This window comes from Schistocerca gregaria, chromosome 3 (assembly GCF_023897955.1).
Source record: "Schistocerca gregaria isolate iqSchGreg1 chromosome 3, iqSchGreg1.2, whole genome shotgun sequence".
Taxonomy (NCBI): domain Eukaryota; kingdom Metazoa; phylum Arthropoda; class Insecta; order Orthoptera; family Acrididae; genus Schistocerca; species Schistocerca gregaria.
Genome location: NC_064922.1, coordinates 369,566,363 through 369,586,393, shown reverse-complemented (window position 1 = coordinate 369,586,393; position 20,031 = coordinate 369,566,363). Strand labels below are relative to the sequence as shown.

The 20,031-nt window shown below is 42.7% G+C and overlaps 1 protein-coding gene across 1 annotated transcript in view; it reads right to left on the bottom strand.

The window, feature by feature from the left end:
- The window catches only part of LOC126355375 (uncharacterized), a 63,277-nt gene extending 43,528 nt beyond the window's left edge, over positions 1-19,749 (bottom strand). Inside the window, exon 1 of the mRNA XM_050005670.1 lies at positions 19,644-19,749. The gene's annotated coding sequence lies outside the window, so the exon portion shown is untranslated. The remainder of the gene's footprint in view (positions 1-19,643) is intronic.
- Between the last annotated feature and the right edge of the window lie 282 nt (positions 19,750-20,031).

Sequence of the window (20,031 nt, the reverse complement as noted above, 5' to 3'; positions counted from 1 at the left end):
GTAAGTTGGCGGTAGTCCGATCATTCTACAGTCTGATTTAAATGCAGGTTCTCAATAGTGAATCTCGGGATGAACGTCTTCTTTCCTCCAGGGATCCCCATTTGAGTTCTCGCGTGTTCATCGAACCAACCGGTAACAAATCCACTAGCACGCCAGCGAAATGCTTCGATGTCTTCTATAATACTAGCTGGTAGTGAACCGAAACACTCGAATAGTACTCAAGAAAGGATCGCACAAGTATACGGTCTCCTTTTTAGACGAGCTGGACGTTCCTAGAAATTTCCCAATGAGGTGAACCATTATGATGACGATGATGATGTTTCGGATTTGGGGCGCTCAACTGCGCGGTTATCAGCGCCGTTACAAATTCCCAAACTTTACTCAGTCCAATCTCGCCATTTTCATGAATGACGATGAAACGATGAGGACAACACAAACACCAACTCATCTTGGACCATTATGTGCTTCTTCCTTTTCACGTCGCTCTGCAACGTTACGCCTACATGTTTTATCGACTTTATTATCAAACAGCATATTACTATTACAGTACTCCAACATTAAAGGACTGTTTTTCCTACTTTCCATCATTAATTTAAATTTTTCCACATTTAAAGGAAGCTGTCATTTATCCCACCAAATAGAAATTCTATCCATGTCATTCTGTATCCTCCAAGAATCACTGAACTCCGATACTTTCACCATTCACCACAGCGTCTTTATCAATCAATCATAGACTTACTCACTCTCTCCATTAGATCGTTTTTGTATCTGCCCTATAATTGAAAAAAATGTCATGATGATCTCTCCATTGGCAAAAGATTCCAGAATAGTCCCCCATTCGGATATCCAGGAGGAGACTGCCAAGGGAGAGGTGGCCTTCAGAAAAAAATTAAATAACCAATGAAAGGACTGTCTAAAAATGGGTAAATCCACGAAGAGACCTCGGCGATGGTAAGATTGCCCGGCGCCCGGAAACGAGCGTCTCGGAAACGATGAAGCTGATTGGCTACTCGCGTGCGCATTCTTGAGCATGTATGTAAAGTGGTTGAAGCATCATAAAATCACGAGTTGGTAATAAGGTATTGGTCGAGGAGGCAAACGCGGATAGGAGGCGATCTGTTGCTGATTGACGACAGTGTACAATCCAGGTGCAGGCACAACTGTTTTGGAGCAGACCATAGAAGCGCACCTTGTAGTATAAGACACTTCGCAGCAGACAACCCCTACGCTTTTCCATGTACGTCTGGCGACACCATCAAGATAGGGCCGTGAGTCAATAGAAATGTTTCGGCTGGCCAGATGAATCACATTTCTTGGTACACCAGCTCGATGGTCCCATCCAGATGTGTCGTCATCCAGGCGAATGACTGTTCGAAACATGGACTGCGCCGCGGACGCAGCCTGTTGGGGCAGTATTGTGCTTTTGGGGATATTAACCTTGTCTCTCATGGGACATGTGGTAATAATCGACGGTACCATGACAGCTGTCTATTACATAGATACAGGGTGTCCCAAAAAGAATGACCTGATTTTAAATAGAGTTATTTGTTAGGAAGAAGGGCTTAACACCAACAAATTGCATACTAAAGTACTCAGAAAAGACAGAAGTTTATAAAAATCCATTATAAATGTTGAATATATCCTCCACTGGCTGCACAGACGACATCTAGCCAATAGCCAAATTCATCCCAAACTGAGCGTAAGGTGTCTTCTGTCACTGAAGCTACAGCAGCTGATATTCTGGTTTTTAGTTCATCAATGTCACTAGGTAAAGGAGAAATGTAAACACATTGTTTAACATATCCCCACAGGAAGAAATCACATTTTATTAAGTCAAGGGACCTAGGAGGCGAAGAGTGTAAAGCCCGGTCTCGCGGTCCTGTACGTCCTATCCAACATTGAGGCACGTTAGCATTGAGGAAACTGGGCACATTGTTGTGCCAGTGTGGTGGTGCTCCAACTTGCTGATAGATGAAATTGTCAGAGTAAAGTTGTGGGAATAACCAGTTCCATAGCATTTCAAGATATGATTGTCCTATTACGGTTTCCTTCTCAAAAAAGTAGGGTCCATAAACCTTGCTTTGCGTAACAGAGCAATAAACATTCATTTGGTGAATAACGTTCGTGTTCAATTGCTTCATGAGGATTTTCGAGCACCCATATACGCACATTATGACTGTGAGCCTTACTGCTAATATGGAAAGTTGCCTCATCACTGAATATCAACCGTGACATAAGTGTCATCTTCCATTTCCACTAGAATAGCTTTGCTAAAGTCCACTCCTTCACTTTGTCAGTATCTCGAATATTTTGTACCAGTCGTAATCGGTATGGTTTGAGGGCTAAACGACGCAGTAACACGCGCACACTGTTATGTGCAATAACGCAAGTTCTCAGCTAGCACTACGCGTAAACTTGCGGGGGCTCTGCTCAAATGCTCGTCGGATTTGTTCCACTTTTTGTCCAGGAGCGTGTGGCCGGCCAGGACTTTTGCCTTTACAGAGGCATCCTGTTTCTTCAAACTCTTTAAACCACGATCGAATGTTCTTTGGTGATGGTGGTTTAGCACGAAATCGAATATGAAACGCCCACTGAACTGCGATCACTTATTGAGTACGACTAAATTCAATAACACAATACGCCTTCTATTGCACGGACGCCATATTCCGCGAGACTGGCTGCACGCTTCACGTCAGGGCTCGTAGCGACATCTAGCGGATTTTTTCTGAAACTCTAGACCATGCCGCTTACATCTTGCGCTGTTTCAGTTACCTAGTGACATTTGTCTCAGTATTATTAGACGTTAAAATCGGGTCATTCTTTTTGGGACACCCTGTATTATTGTGCACCACATGCATCTCTTCCCGCTTTTATCTTCCCCGATGGTGATACCATCTTACAGCTGGATAATTGTCTGTGTCACAAGGCCAGAATCGGGCTACGTGGTCTGAGGACCACTCTGTTCACGTGATCTGGACCTGGTGGAAAACATCTGGGACGCTGTAGGACGCCAGCCAGCTGCGTTTGCACAAACCATCGGCGCGTGATTTACGTTAACTACGTGACCCGTGCTAAACATGTGGTGACACATACCTCAGAAAACCTTAGTGACTTGTCAAATCCACGTCACGCACAACCACTGCCGAACTGCATTTCAAAGGTGAGCCAACATGCTATTAATCAGTTGCTCATAGTGGTTTGGCTCATCGGTGTACAGCAACTATTGTATCACTATACTTGTCTTTGCAAGAGCTTCCAAATGCCGGTAAAAGGAGCATATCCATTCAAAACTCCATACCTGCGTCAATATCTGAGTTTGTACAAGATTAAGTAAATTAAGCATGTAATATATGCGGTATGTCCCACTTATCTTGTCCTCCCCAAATAACTATTAACCCAGAAACAAAATTTAAAAAAAAATGTATCAGGCAAATAATGTTTAGCAACCAATGCGACGTTAAAGAGGGACTTTCATGAAAAACACATACTATTTAAAAGATGCACCAAATCCACAAGTTTGAAGATACGGCAAAGAATTTTGTACCATGCTTATATTAAACTAACATATTTACTTTTAAGTTCCATGCATTACATATATTTAACTTCTTTATGGAATTAAAATTTTATTTCCAAAAATAATATATGTACCTTTTATCATAAAGTATTCAAGAGATTGCTACAAAATTTTCTCTGTTCAGTCTTTTTGCAAAGGGTAAGCTTCTCTCTTGAGGTTTTTGTGAATACATATTATAGGAAAGTTTTAATAATTTTTAATTATAATTCTGTAAGTATATTATAAAATATATGTGAAATTCCAAGCACTCTTCCCCTATATATCAGCTTACACTCAGAATTTCAAAATTTACTCTTGAGACAACATTTATTGGGTTTGCAGAAATAACTGTACACAATTCATAATTCTAGTCTTCATAGATTCTGAGAAAAAGGTACATAAACTTAAAAAATTCAGAAAGCGAAATTTAAAGTTGAACGTAACGTTTTTTTAATGCCGTCTCTTCAGGGGGCCCCAGCTTTGTACTCAGGTCCTCATTTCTTTCAAGGCTTCTCTTCTGGTTTCCTGTTTTCTTCCTTCTTTCCCTTACCAGATATTCAACTGACATTGAAGCACTGTAAATCTATTTTTCTCAAGATACTTTGAGTGAAATTTGCTATATTAAAGGGTGTTCTTCCTAATATCTTCATCCTCCGTACCTTGGCATCATTAAATACAAGAACTGCATCATAAGTTGCAATTCTGATAACTGTAGCAGAAAATTTGTTTTAAGGCACCGTTTCTATACCACTGGATTTAGAAGCTCATTTGGTTCTAGGCTTTGGCATGAACACACATTTTTAGAAGTTCAGGAGCGGCCAGAAACCTGTAAGTGGGGTTGACAGCGTCCAGGATACAATTTGGAAGCCTCTCCTTGTGAGTGAAGGGGCTGTTATTGCTCTGAGCCTGCAGATATTTACACCAGCACAGATTATGAACGGGATGTTTATCTGATAACATCATGTGGAAATATATAGCCCACACTCCACTTTCCATGTCATTTACACGGGATAGGTTCAGTCTGATAGCCTTGCCATAGTACAATTGAAGAGCGATATAATCTTCTTTGAGCGTCTGTTGTGTCCACCAATGCCCTTTTCTCCTTCCAACTTCTTGCCCTTCATATCACAGGCAAGAGTCACAGATGATCTAGAACACTAAAGAGTATATATCACAGCCTTCTAGATGGATCCCAGAATCGTTGTTCACAGAAGTGGGTGTGGCAGGAAGGTCACATCATATATTAAATTATTTTTCAAGTGATTTCATCATTGAAACTTTAGGAATAAAGAAGGTTTCACCAAGAAATTTCAAAAATACAAAGTAAACTGATAATGTGAATTTTCAGTTTATTTTGTATTTGTGAAAATTTTCATGAACGTTCTCCCTCAACCGGCATGATCGCCTTTGTTGTATTCTTGTTCGTTGAGAAGATATGAACAGCAGCACGTCTTTTTTAAGCATAACCCTACATTTTTTACCCGATAATCCACCTCCTCTCCTCGAATATGTTAAAAGCTCATCACAGTGCACCACTCACGTAAACTTGACGATACTAAAAACCAGACACGTTACTGACTCTTACGCTATCATTCATTACAGGTGCCCAGGGGGATATTACTCGTCGACTTGCTAGGGTTGAAAAAAAATAGATTCAAATGGCTCTAAACACTATGGGACTTAACATCTGAGGTCATCAGTCCCCTAGACTTTGAACCACTTAAACCTAACTAACCTAAGGACATCACACACATCCATGTCCGAGCCAGTATTTGAACCTGCGACCGTAGCAGCAGTGCGGTTTCGGACTGGAGCGCCTAGAACCGATCGGCCATAACGCTGGTGTTGACAGTAGACAAATGAAAACATAAGGAAAACTTTCACTGGTCATTCCGTCCTTTGTTTTCAGTTGACAATTTGCCTGAGAACAATGTAGATCATCGAAAAGAAGATAAATGTTGAATATAAGCCTAACGCTACTGAGGCAGAGGAATTCTACAAGAACCCACATTTCCGGCGGTTGTCTGCTAGTCTTGTTGTGATACTTCAGGAAACGGGAAGTTTCAATCCAAGACAACACAATCATAAGACGAAGTTGCCAGAGTTAATGTTATCGGTCGTGTCGCAATGAATCCACAGCTTAGCATACGATAGCTTGAACAGGGGATTCGTATTGCTAAAATCATTGTACATGATGAATGTGAGGCAGCAAAACAGTAATTGCCATCGTGTTCTTATTTATGCTACAGGCACAGGTAGTAAAGTGCTCAAGTACTTTTGAACAATATGTCACAAGTATTCACAGTCAAGCTAGCCCCTGATTAAAAACTGCCTCATCATTAATTTATTTTTGTTGTGGATGAATGTAAGCCTAATGCTACTGAGGCAGAGAAACTCGAAAATAATCCACATTTTCGACGGTTGTTTACTTGTCTTGTGGTGATATTTTAGAAAACGGGTAGTTTCAACCCAAGACATTGCAATCTTCGTATTGTTGAAGTGAATGCACACGTCAGCATACGACATCTCGAACAGGCAATTCGCATTCCTAAAATCAGTGTACACTCTTTGATATAAAACTTGACCGGCGGCCGGCCGCTGCAGATCGCGACGTGGGACAAATAAACTGACCAACTCGCTAATTCTCTAAATCCGGCTATCTGCACAATCTGACAACACTGTAGACTGCGGCACTTCCTGGATGAAGTCTTGTCCCATTTTGGAGAAAACATGGTCTAGCGGTAGCATGCATTCTTTCTGTTTATAATGACTGTGGATCGAGACCAGCTGGAGCAAAACATTTTTATAGCCTCTTCTGTTTGAATGCTAAAGACGTGAATTAAACGGTAGCGCAGGTTCAATCTCTTTCACTTCCTGACACACCGATAGCAATTTTTATCCAGTAACCATTTTGTGGCATATCTCTCGCAGACTGTCCTCCTCTGGACATCGTATGCGGTAAAGCTCAGGGGTCCACTTATCGGCTACCGGCAGCGGCTGTGGCGACGGCAGCGGCGCTGCACTCCCCCGCTCTTTATCGAAAGCGCCTGCTGCCGTTCATCGCTTTTGATAATTTAAAACGCTTTATTATTATTATTATTATTATTATTATTATTATTATTATTATTATTATTATTATTAAATGTTGCCCCGCAAAAACTTTCTACTATTTCCATTCACGCTCGAAAGCAACGGAGATTACTGTATTACATTAATCGGCAAGAGCTGAGTATGGCCGAAATTATTTTATAGACTGGGACGAAATTAAACCACCTCACTACATTCGATGAATTTATAAATGCTTCATACCTCGTTTCTTTTTCTTTCAAATTTAGTTATTTGTGCAACTTTAGGCCAATATTCGACTGTTTTCGTCAAGGCAGAGTGGGCGTCTGTGTCGTGAAGTATATTACAGTTTTTTTTACATTCCTTGTGGTAAGTCTACGCGATAAACTGTGTGAATACCTTGCAATGCATGCTCTGTAGCAGTGCAGGAACACTGCACACTTGGAGTTCCATGTATGGATTCATGAAGTATTTAACGTTGATCGGAAGTGATAGTAAAGGTCACCAGATTTAAACCAGAAAAAGTTGTCGTTTTTGGAGTTTCAGAGAACGGAAAGGAATTGCTAACGCCAGTGTCAGAAAACCTCTACAGTTAAATGCTATTGCAATAATTTAGAGGAGAGGAAGTATATTAATCAACATGTTCACTACATAAGCAACTTCCATGACATATTAGACCTATATGACCAACAAAGCTCAAATTCGTATCGTTGACAGTCGGTTTGAATCTTTTCAGAAACTAGTTTACAGTGATACATCTTGGCAGTTGCAAAGCAATCATCCGTGATATTAACATAATTTACTAATTCGAAATTGCACGAAGATTTGTGAGTAAAGGCATTCTGCAGCTTTCGTATAAGGAATTTTTACTAGCAGTTTGCAACTCCACTAATTAAAATGGAAAATAAAAGGTCGTGTTCTCAAGCTTTCACCGACATTGGAACTGCCACCTCATATAGCACCAGCGTCGTAACACGTAAGGGAACCACTGAACTAATGACACGCTAGCGATAAGAGGCGGCCTAAAGTCATTGAGATATTGACTGAGCCTCAAAACGCAACATTAAAAACTCAAACAGGTGTTACTTATGTGAAGAACGCCGTTCTTGGAGTCTAGAAATTAAATATACTTTCCAAGTGTCTCATCTTATAGTGGATTATATCGTGTGAGTCTTCGATGTGAAAAACGAATGCCAAGTGAATTTAGCGAGGTAATGCCGGGCTACACCCGGAAGTAAATGCACTATCACAGTGTTGACAAATACTTGCTACGATGCTGTCAATTCTCAGCTCTCTTACGAGGCAGCTCTACAGCGAAATGCTTGTCGCGATTGTCCGATACGGTTGTTCAGACGGGAGACGCGCGCGAACGTTTGGTTTTTGTGCGGCGTTCTCCCCTGATAGTTTCTGACATCACCTTGTGGGCTATGTATACTTTTGACGCATTGAATAATCATTAATCCAGAATGATACAAGTTTCAAACAAATGGTTCAAATGGCTCTGAGCACTATGGGACTCAACTGCTGTGGTCATCAGTCCCCTAGAACTTAGAACTACTTAAACCAAAATAACCTAAGGACATCACACATATCCATGCCCCAGGCAGGATTCGAACCTGCGACCGTAGCAGTCGCGCGGTTCCAGACTGCGCGCCTAGAACCGCGAGACCACCGCGGCCGACTGATACAAGTTTCATCTTCCGGCGGGGAAGAAGAGTGTTGACACCGACATTATATCATTTTAAAATAAGGAGTGAGAGAATGACAGCAATAATCGTAATAAGAACAAGCAAATAATGAGTGAAGTTCATTGCAGTGCAAACGAGAATGGTTGTGAAAATAAAAATCTAAAAAATTGGTTGATCGCTGAGTTGGCACAGTGCATATATCTTCTTAGCATTTTGTTAATGAATTTAGTTCTGGATGTTTGCAGGGAAAAAGGAAAATTCGGTACTTTGTGAACCGGCAACTACCCTTTCCTTAGACCACGACTCAAGCAGGTCCCCAAGTAACGACCAAGGCATTGCTGCATTCTGTTCCCTGACATTGCTCTGACGACGCTGAATGCTGATAGCTCCGATTCTGAAATACAAAAATATTCCAGGTTAGTTCCTAGGATTGCAATATTAAATTTGCCATGTGAAGACTATCCAGATTACTCCTCAATATAAGATAATATTATTGGAATTTAGCTTGGTCCCTCAGCCACTTCCTCTTTTCCACTCGTTATAGCCCCTTTGATGGTATTCATTCCATTCTTAACAATTCCTTCCGCTACTGCTCTTTTTTTTTAAGTTCTAATGCCTAAGGAACCAAACTGCTAGGGTCATCAGTCCGTAGACGTAGAAACTACTTACATTAACTAACTTATTCCAAGGACACCACGCACATCCATGCCCGGGGAGGACTAGAACCTCCGGCGGAAGCGGCCGCGAAATCTGACACGGCGCCCCAGCCCGCGTGACCACCCCGCGCGGCAACTGTGATTCTAAAGATCACAACTAAGAGACTATTCTTAACCCTCCGTTTCATATGTGTTCTGGAAACCTCTGAGGATTTGCGACAATAGTATTCTTCGCGAATAACAATTTACATCAACAACAAAACAAGACGAAGTCCCTGAAGAGACAGGAATTAACTGTCAGTGACACTAATTTGTGTTGTTTATATCATCTCGGTGTCAAACAAGAAGTTAACAGTAACTGAAGCAATAAACGAGGTTATTATTGATGTATTAACTATGGCAGCTATTAACATAAGACGTATGAAAATGCACATCAGCGCATTTTCCCATTGTTTCCTTTCTTCTTCAATACTCTCACAATACATTTTTGTTTGAGTATCCAGCAAATGATTTCGATGTGTTAGACTATTATCCATAATAACATCTGATATTCTAGTGATGTATAACAAATTTCACTGGAGCTGATCGGCTTAAGTACACAATTCATTCGTAGATTTCAGTGGTGTAATGTGCTATCGGTTTGGCGTCTGTCAGCGCAGCTCCACTGGGGCTGACACAAACAGGCTGTGGATAGCAGTGAGGCCTCTCTGATCTGTCCAATGCTTTCTTCATATTGCTACTGTCTTTGGTACTTGGCAGACCTTTTGAAAGTGTTGGGCACGCCTGTGGTCATTCACTCTCTTTCAGCATTGGTGCCGTGGAACAATGTTCAATTCCCATAACATTGTCTTTTTACATTGGCGAGTAATCTAGATAGTCGTCACGTTCATGTGCCATGTACATCGCAAATTTAATATTACGATCCTAGGAACTAACCTTCAATACGTTTTGCATTTCGTAATCGGAACTATCTGCATTAACCGTCATCAGAATAATGTCAGGGAGCAGAATACAGCAATGTCTTGGTTGCTACTTGGGGACTTGCTTGAGTCGTGTTCTAAGGAAAGGGTAGTTGCAGGTTCGCATTATATAACACTAGCGAGAAGTACCGAATTTTCCTTTTTTCCTGCAAACATCCAGAACTAAATTCAGTAATAAAATGCTAAGAAGATATTTGCATTGTGCTAACTCAGCGATCAACCAATTTTTAAGATTTTTTTTCCACAGCCATTCTCGTTTGCACTGCAATGAACTTCACACATTGTTTGCTTGTTCTTATTGCGATTATTGCTGTCATTCTCTTACTCGCAAGAGTTTTCACATCCCTATTTAGTATCGATGCACATGAAGATTGGCCACGGAAGAAGGGAATACTGAATGTTAAGTCGTGCAGAATACACTCCTTTACTTCGGCACCTCGTGATCAACGCTACAGGAGAAGTGAGAGACATAAAGTTGATAATGGGAGGACAGATAAGCTGGCACAACTCTGGAACTTGCCGCTGTAGCAGAGAGCTGCTAATTTCGGACCATGACCGTGAATTATCCTTTGATCAGCTGCTGATCAGAGTGATGCAACAGTAAATGGAAGGCTTTGTTTGATAGTCTTGTGCTGATTCTGTCTGAATAAATTATTCCCGTGGATAAAAAAATGGTTTAGTTTTGAGAACTACCCCTCAAGAGGGGGAGGGGGGAGGGAGGTCTGCTTCATGAATTCCAAAAAAAGCACAAAAAACAACGCAAAAAGGGATCGAACAACTACTTTCATTCAGAGACATGCATTTGGAATCTATTTACCGTGTAGGGGCCAAACAAAGGAAACATATGGAAACAATTATCAGGCTACTTAGTATATAATAGAACATACAGATTTCGACGATTAAACGTATGAAGACGCAGACTTCCTCGTTATCCATATGTGCGGCATATCTTTCGTGTTAACGAATGTAATATCCCGCTTTACCTCTTCTTAAATCTCAAATGAAAGGAATTCCATGAGAAATTGAATATTTGTTGATTGTCTCTTCTTGCTTCCGTCCCTACAAACATATTTCTTCATTCACGTGGTAATCGTGACATTCTATATGTATGCTGCAAAAGATTGCACGTGGACACATTCACATCGAGGTGTAAGCGTTTGATATGTTACATTATATTCAACTGAAATTAGCTTTCGATGTATTTTTACTTCTTCTGTATTTTGAGGTGATTATGAACGTTGCGGAAAATTATTTCACATGGTTTATGCTGAATGAGAAACACTGAATCATCCGTTTAGAATTCCCTACTTTGAAATGATATAATGTCGGTGTCAACACTCTTCTTCCCCGCCGGAAGCTGAAACTTGTATCATTCTGGATTAATGATTATTCAATGCGTCAAAAGTATACATAGCCCACAAGGTGACGTCAGAAACTATCAGGGGAGAACGCCGCACAAAAACCAAACGTTCGCGCGCGTCTCCCGTCTGAACAACCGTATCGGACAATCGCGACAATCATTTCGCTGTAGAGCTGCCTCGTAAGAGAGCTGAGAATTGACAGCATCGTAGCAAGTATTTGTCAACACTGTGATAGTGCATTTACTTCGGGTGTAGCACGGCTTTACCTCGCTAAATTCACTTGGCATTCGTTTTTCACATTGAAGACTCATACGATATAATCCACTATAAGATGAGACACTTAGAAAGAATATTTAATTTCTGGACTCCAAGAACGGCGTTCTTCACATAAGTAACACCTGTTTGAGTTTTTAATGTTGCGTTTTGAGGCTCAGTCAATATCTCAATGACTTTAGGCCGCCTCTTATCGCTAGCGTGTCATTAGCTCAGTGGTTCCCTTACGTGTTACGACGCTGGTGCTATATGAGGTGGCAGTTCCAATGTCGGTGAAAGCTTGAGAACACGACCTTTTATTTTCCATTTTAATTAGTGGAGTTGCAAACTGCTAGTAAAAATTCCATATACGAAAGCTGCAGAATGCCTTTACTCACAAATCTTCGTGCAATTTCGAATTAGTAAATTATGTTAATATCACGGATGATTGCTTTGCAACTGCCAAGACGTATCACTGTAAACTAGTTTCTGAAAAGATTCAAATCGACTGTCAACGATAAGAATTTGAGCTTTGTTCGTGATATAGGTCTAATATGTCATGGAAGTTGCTTATGAAGTGAACAAGTTGATAAATATACTTTAAATTTTTGCAATAGCATTTAACTGTAGAGGTTTTCTGACACCGGCGTTAGCAAATCCTTTCCGTGCTCTGAAACTCCAAAAATGATAACTTTTTCTGGTTTAAATCTGGTGACCTTTACTATCACTTCCGATCAACGTTGAATAATTCATGAATCCATACATGGAACTCCAAGTGTGCAGTGTTCCTGCACTGCTACAGAGCATGCATTGCAAGGTATTCACACAGTTTATCGCATAGAATTATCACAAGGAATGTAAGAAAAACTGTAATATACTTCACGACACAGACGCTCACTCTGCCTTGACGAAAACAATCGAATATTGGCCTAAAGTTGCACAAATAACTGAATTTGAAAGAAAAATAAACGAGGTATGAAGCATTTATAAATTCATCGAATGTAGTGAATAAAGAGCGGGGGAGTGCAGCGCCGCTGCCGTCGCCACAACCGCTGCCGGTAGCCGGTAAGTGGACCCCGGAGCTTTACCGCATACGATGTCCAGAGGAGGACAGTCTGCGAGAGATCTGCCACAAAATGGTTACTGGATAAAAATTGCTATCGGTGTGTCAGGAAGTGAAAGAGATTGAACCTGCGCTACCGTTTAATTCACGTCTTTAGCCTCCAAACAGAAGAGGCTATAAAAATGTTTTGCGCCAGCTGGTCTCGATCCACAGATATTGTAAACAGAAAGAACGCATGCTACCGCTAGACCATGTTTTCTCCAAAATGGCACAAGACTTCCTCCAGGAAGTGCCGCAGGCTACAGTGTTGTCAGATTGTGCAGATGGCCGGACTTAGAGAATTAGCGAGTTGGTCAGTTTATTTGTCCCATGTCCCGATCGGCGCGGACTTAGCCTCTGCAAGTGCCGGCCGCCGGTCGAGTTTTATGTCAAAGAGTGTACATCGCACTGTGACACCTCATGATTTCCATCCTTATCATGTACACTTACATCAAGAATTTCATGGGAATGACTTCCAGAATCGTGTACAGCTTTGTCAGTAGGCACAGCAACAAGTTCTCGTCAACCAGAACTACTTCTCCGACGTTATTTTTACCGATGAATGTTCCTTCTCGAATAAAGGACAGGCAAAGACAAAGAACATGTATTATTGGTTCCAGCGAAAACCAATGATGTCTTGTGGCTGGAACACCATCCGTAATGGGGAGTTTGCCTGGTGTGGTATGCTTGGAAATACAATTACTGGCCCCCAATTCATCAATTGGAACCTAATTGGAAGGGCATATGTGCATCTTTCACACATAAATTCATACTTGTTTTCTGAGTGAAGTGCTACTAAGATTCAGAATGATTATGTGGTGCCAAGTCGATGGATGGCCAGAAAAATTGCTTTGTATACACGTCGTGATCTGAACGGAAGATATCTTGCCAGATTGATAGAGATTGGAGGAATAGTGAATTGGCATGCTCGACACCCTGACATGTGGAATTCCTTCTTTGAAGGTGCTTAAAAGACGCTGTGTTCCACGACACTGCAACAGCTCAGTACAGAAATTATTATCCTTGTTTGTAATTCACCTCAGCACCAACGCCGGAAACAGCAGTGAATTCTTTCATCCAATTTGTGGGGCAGTGTGTGACAGACCATGGTCAATAGTATGGGCGCCTTAAAATATTCTACCCCCTTTTGTACCCACAGTGGATTGCAGCACTACAAAATGGTATTAAAGATCCCTGTATCTGTTTCTTATTAATTTGAGTATTGATTTATATGAATATGTGAGGAGGCTAAGTGGGCTACCGAATAAAAAACGCAAGATGATATATAAAAAAAAGTCTTACCGCTGTTCGCCTCTTCGTTATAAACAAACGAACAAGAAAGAGAGCCATGTCAACCTGGCAGCTAAAGAGTATTTGCTTGATACATTTTTTTTATTTTACTTCTCGACAAAAAGTTTTTTAGGGTGGTCAAAATGTATGGGATTATATTAAAAGAGTTTTTTTTTAAAAGTGTTCTGTACTGCGAGACACGTAGTATGGACTAAAACAAGACAAAATGTCCAGTAAACATAGGCTGCAAAATTCATGCCTTAAGAGCTATGACCACTTGTTCAGTACAAGAGGTGATTCGCAATAGTGAAGATGAAGTGCTAATAGCTCTTAAAGTATGCAGATTAGGCACCACGCCTACTGGACATTTTTGTCTTTTTTCGGTCCACACCACCACCTACCAAAATATGGTATAGATCTTTTTAACATCCTACATACTCTGGAGTGTCAGGAACAAGTTCATCGAAGGTAATGTACGAAGGTGTTCAGAATGGCGACTGCCACATTCAGTACTGGCATAAAGCCTTCGCATAAAATTCTGTTACCCTGTGTCAAATACACCATTCATTTACGAACCTCATCAGATGAAGTGTTTCTTTGCCGCAAATTTTTGTCACGTTCTCGAGGTTTTTGATAACAAATAGAATCTTTCTTACTTTTGACTCAATCACTTTTTTGTGATACCGTGATAACCATTTTAGGCCATCAAGGACCATCTTCTAATCCTATGGGCAGCATTTGATGAACAAGTGTTCATGTGTTTTGAAGGCCTAAACCGGTTATGATTGTGTCATAAAAAGTTACTGAGTCAAAAATAAAAAATAAAAATACCTTACAGGAAGGCAATCAGAGTCTCTGCACTCGGAATGTGGTTTTTTTTCAAAAATCAAATGGTGTCAGATCAGAGGAGCGAGATTGCCATTCAATTGGACCTCCCTTTCCGATTCAACGCCTGAGATATGTAACATTATAGTACGTCAGGTACATGCAAAGAAAAGTGTTCAGATGCCAAGACCTGTTGCACCCAACCTCATGAACACTAAATGTTACATTATCTTCACTAAATTTATGGCGTATATGCATTGATTGAGCCTGTTGTTCCTGACATTCCAGAGCCTTATCTGGCTTTGTATTATTTTCAATGCCATAAGTTTCTACTGAAAACTTCTCGCATTTCGACTGTTTCAAGTTCAAAAAATGGTTCAAATGGCTCTGAGCACTATGGGACTTAACTTCTGAGGTCATCAGTCCCCTAGAACTTAGAACTACTTAAACCTAACTAACCTAAGGACATCACACACATCCATGCTTGAGGTAGGATTAGAACCTGCGACCGTATCGGTCGCGCGGTTTCAGACTGAAGCGCCTAGAACCACTCGGTCACGCCGGCCGGAAAAGATGATAAATGTTCATATTTCGCGCCTGTAACATAAGAGTGGCGCTAGTAATGCTGATGCAAATAAACGCTGTAAAGGTGATGATGAGCGTGAGCTACCTTTGAGATTGGACGTGGTGAGTTGCCTTCACTACACCAAAGACGCCATCATCAGCAACTCACTGAGTTTGGAAAAGGTCGTGCAATAGGACTACGAGAAACTGAATACTGCGATACTGCAGAAATACTAGCAGGAATGTACCAATGTACATGATTGCTGGCAGAGTTGGTCATGAGAATGCGGTCGCAAGAAGACCGGCCTCCAGACGGCCAAGTGACACTACCGAGAGGGAAGACCATCGTGTTCGGCGTATGGCTCTGGTGCATCGTACTGTATCTGCAGCAGCAATCTGAGCACCATTTGGCATCACAGTGACACAAGGAACTTATAAATCGGCTACATCAAAGACAGCTCCGGTACAGGCACCCTGTCTGCAGTCCACAGCCATTTGCGACTTCAATGGTGTCAAGCGGGGACACATTGGAAGGAATGGTGGTGGTCTGTTGTGTATTCTGCCTCCGTGTTAGTGGTGACCGTTTGTTGGTTATAAGGAGGCTAGCTGAGGGTCTACAAACAACATGTCGCGTCATAGACACACTGGACTTACACCTAGAATTATGGTCTAGTGTGCGATTTCGTATGACAGCAGGAGCACTCTAGTGGTTATCCCACGCACGCTGACTACAAATTTGTACGTGAATCTGGTGATTCGACTTGTTATGCTGCCACTTATGAATAGCATTAGAGGGTGTTTTTTCCAACAGGGTAACGCTCGACCGTATACCACTGTTATAATCCAACGTGCTCTGGAGAGCGTCGACATGTTGCCTTGGTCTACTCTATCAGCAGTGCCGTCTCCAATGGACCATAAATTGGATGTCATCCGACTCCAGCGTCATCCACAACAGCATTAACTATTCCTGTACTGACCGACCAAGTACAACAGAAATGGAAGTGCATACCACAAACTAACATCTGGCACCTGTACAACACAATGCACGCACGTTTCAGTCTTGTATTTAACGTTCTGGTGGTTACAATTGTTATTAGTGTACCATCATTTCACTTTTTCAATGGCTTATTTCATTCTTACATTAATCTGCGATCTTGCAATGTTAATCGCTTAAAAATGTTTTCCAAGGCAAATGTATTCCTAAAATTTCATTACCCTATGTTACTTATTTTTTGGGGTTCCGATTTTTTTCCGTGAGGGTATCTGAAGATGACCAGTAATGGAAGAAACTACACTGAAGCGGCTAAGAAACTGGCATAGGCATGCGTTTTCAAATACAGAGACATGTGAACAGGCAGAATACGGCGCTGCGTTCCGCAACGTCTACATAAAATAACAAGTATCTGATGTAGTTGTTAGATCGGCTACTGCTGCTATAATGGCAGGTTATCAAGATTTAAATGAGTTTGAACGTGGTTTTAAAGTCGGCGCACGAGCTATGGAAAACAGCATCTCCGAGGTAACGATGAAGTGGGGATTTTCCCGTACGGTCATTTCACGAGTATACCGTCAATATCAGGAATCCGCTAAAACATGAAATCTGCGACACCGCTGCAGCTGGAAAGGACCCTGCAAGAATGGTATCAACGACGACTGCAGAGAATCGTTCAGTGTGACTGAAGTGCAACCCTTGCGCAAATAGGTGTAGGTTTCAATGTTTGGCCATCAACAAATGTCAGCGTGCGAACTATTCAGATAAACGTAATCGATATGGGCTTTCGGAGCCGAAGGCCCACTCTTGTGCCTCTCTTCTGTTGACTGTACGAAACAAAACTTTACGCCTCGCCCGGGCCCGTCAACGCCGACATCGGACAGTTGATTGGAAACGTGTTACCTGGTTGGACGACTCTCGTTTCAAATTGTATCGAGCGGATGGACGTCTACGGATATGGAGACAACCTCCTGAATCCAAGGACCCTCCAAGTCAGCAGGGGACTGTTCAAGCTGGTGGAGGCTATGTAATGGTTTGGGGGGTGTACAGTTGGAGTGATGGGTCCCTGATACGTCTAGGTATGACTATGAAAGGTGACACATACATAAGAATCTTTTTTGATGACCTGCATCCACTTATGTCCATTTTGCATTCCGACGGATTTGGGCAATTCCAGCAGCACAATGCGACACCCCACACGTCCAGTATTGCTTCAGAGTGGCTCCAGGAACACACTTCTGAATTTAAACACTTTCTCTGGCCACGAAACTCCCCAGACGTGAACGCTATTGAGCATATCTGGAATGCCTTGCGAAGTGCTGGTCAGGAAAGATCTCCACCCCCTCGTAGTCTTATGGATTTATGAACAGCCTCGCAGGATTCATGGTGACGATTCCCTCTACCATTACTTCAGACATTGCTCGAGTCCACCCCACGTCTTGTTGCGGCTGTTCTGCGTGCTCGAGGGGGCCCTACGCGGTAATAGGCACGTTTACCAGTTTCTTTGGCTCTTCAGTGTATACAGGGTGTTACAAAAAGGTACGGCCACACTTTCAGGAAACATTCCTCACACACAAATAAAGAAAAGATGTTATGTGGACATGTGTCCGGAAACGCTTAATTTCCATGTTAGATCTCATTTTAGTTTCGTCAGTATGTACTGTACTTCCTCGATTCACCGCCAGTTGGCCCAATTGAAGGAAGGTAATGTTGACTTCGGTGCTTGTGTTGACATGAGACTCATTGCTTTACAGTACTAGCATCAAGCACATCAGTACGTAGCATCAACAGGTTAGTGTTCATCACGAACGTGGTTTTGCAGTCAGTGCAATGTTTACAAATGCGGAGTTGGCAGATCCCCATTTGATGTATGGATTAGCACGGGGCAATAGCCGTGCCGCGGTACGTTTGTATGTGTCAAAAATCTTATGGGACTTAACTGCTAAGGTCATCAGTCCCTAAGCTTACACACCACGCCACCTAAATTATCCTAAGGACAAATACACACACACCCATGCCCGAGGGAGGACTCGAACCTCCGCCGGGACCAGCCGCACAGTCCATGACTGCAGCGCCTAACACCGCTCGGCTAATCCCACGCGGCGCGGTATGTCTGTAACGAGACAGATTTCCAGAACGAAGGTGTCCCGACAGGAAGAGGTTCGAAGCAATTGATCGGCTTCTTAGGGAGCACGGAACATTCCAGCCTATGACTCGCGACTGGGGAAGACCTAGCACGACGCGGACACTTGCAATGGACAAGGCAATTCTTCGTGCAGTTGACGCTAAGCCTAATGTCAGCGTCAGAGAAGTTGCTGCTGTACAAGGTAACGTTGACCACGTCACTATGGAGAGTGCTACGTGAGAACCAGTTGTTTCCGTACCATGTACAGCGTGTGCAGGCACTATCAGCAGCTGATTGGCCTCCACGGGTATACTTCTGCGAATGGTTCATCCAACAATGTGTCCATCCTCATTTCAGTGCAAATGTTCTCTTTACGGATGACGCTTCATTCCAACGTGATCATGTGTGGGCTGACAAGAATCCGCACGCAATTGTGCAATCACGTCATCAACACTGATTTTCTGTGAACGTTTGGGCAGGCATTTTTGGTGATGTGTTGACTGGGCCCCATGTTCTTCCACCTGCGCTCAATGGCGCACGTTATCATTATTTCATACGGGATACTCTACCTGTGCTGCTGGAACATGTGCCTTTACAAGTACGACACGACATGTGGCTCATGCACGATGCAGTTCCTGCACATTTCAGTCGAAGTGTTCGTACGCTTCTCAACAACAGATTCGGTGACCGATGGATTGGTAGAGGCGGACCAATTCCATGGCCTCCACGCTCTCCTGATCTCAATCCTCTTGACTTTCATTTATTGGGGCATTGGATCGATCTTGTCTACGCAACCCCTGTACCAGATGTAGAGACTCTTCGTGCTCGTATTGTGGACGGCTGTGATACAATACGCCATTCTCCAGGGCTGCATCAGCGCATCAGGGATTTCATGCGACGAAGGGTGGATGCATGTGTCCTCGCTAACAGAGGACATTTTGAACATTTCCTGTAACAAAGTGTTTGAAGTCACTCTGGTATGTTCTGTTGCTGTGTGTTTCCATTCAGGGATTAACGTGATTTGAAGAGAAATGTTAAAATGAGCTCTAACTTCACCGTAAGCGTTTCCGGACACATGTCCACATAACATATTTTCTTTCTTTGTATGTGAGGAATGTTTGCTAATCAGTAGTAATTCTATGAAGATGTTTCACTCGGTTCAGAACCTTCTGAGGAGCGCGGCGCCTTACGTGGTGACTTGGGTGGCAGTGGCGCTGTCCCCTAGCGGCGCTGTGGAGAGCCGCGGCGGTCGGCGTACGCAGCGAGACAGGCAGGCTGGCAGGCTGGCAGGGTGTTCCCACGGCGCTGTCGGTCGTCGCACTGGCCGCCAGCCACTCGGATGGCGCTTCCCGCTTCCGGTCGATGGCGCCGCTCAATTATTCAGCCGGGCGTGATGTGTACGGCCCTGTTCCGTCGGCCCCGAAAGGTGCTCGGCGTGCGCCTTAAGCGCTGTCAGGCCCGGGCGCCGAATCAGTCACGCAGCGGCCCGGACGGACGGACAGCCTCGCTCCTCGCTGTAAATGGCTGTGCTGCACTATACATATCTTTCTACCTGACCTGATTCCTGCTTATTTGCGC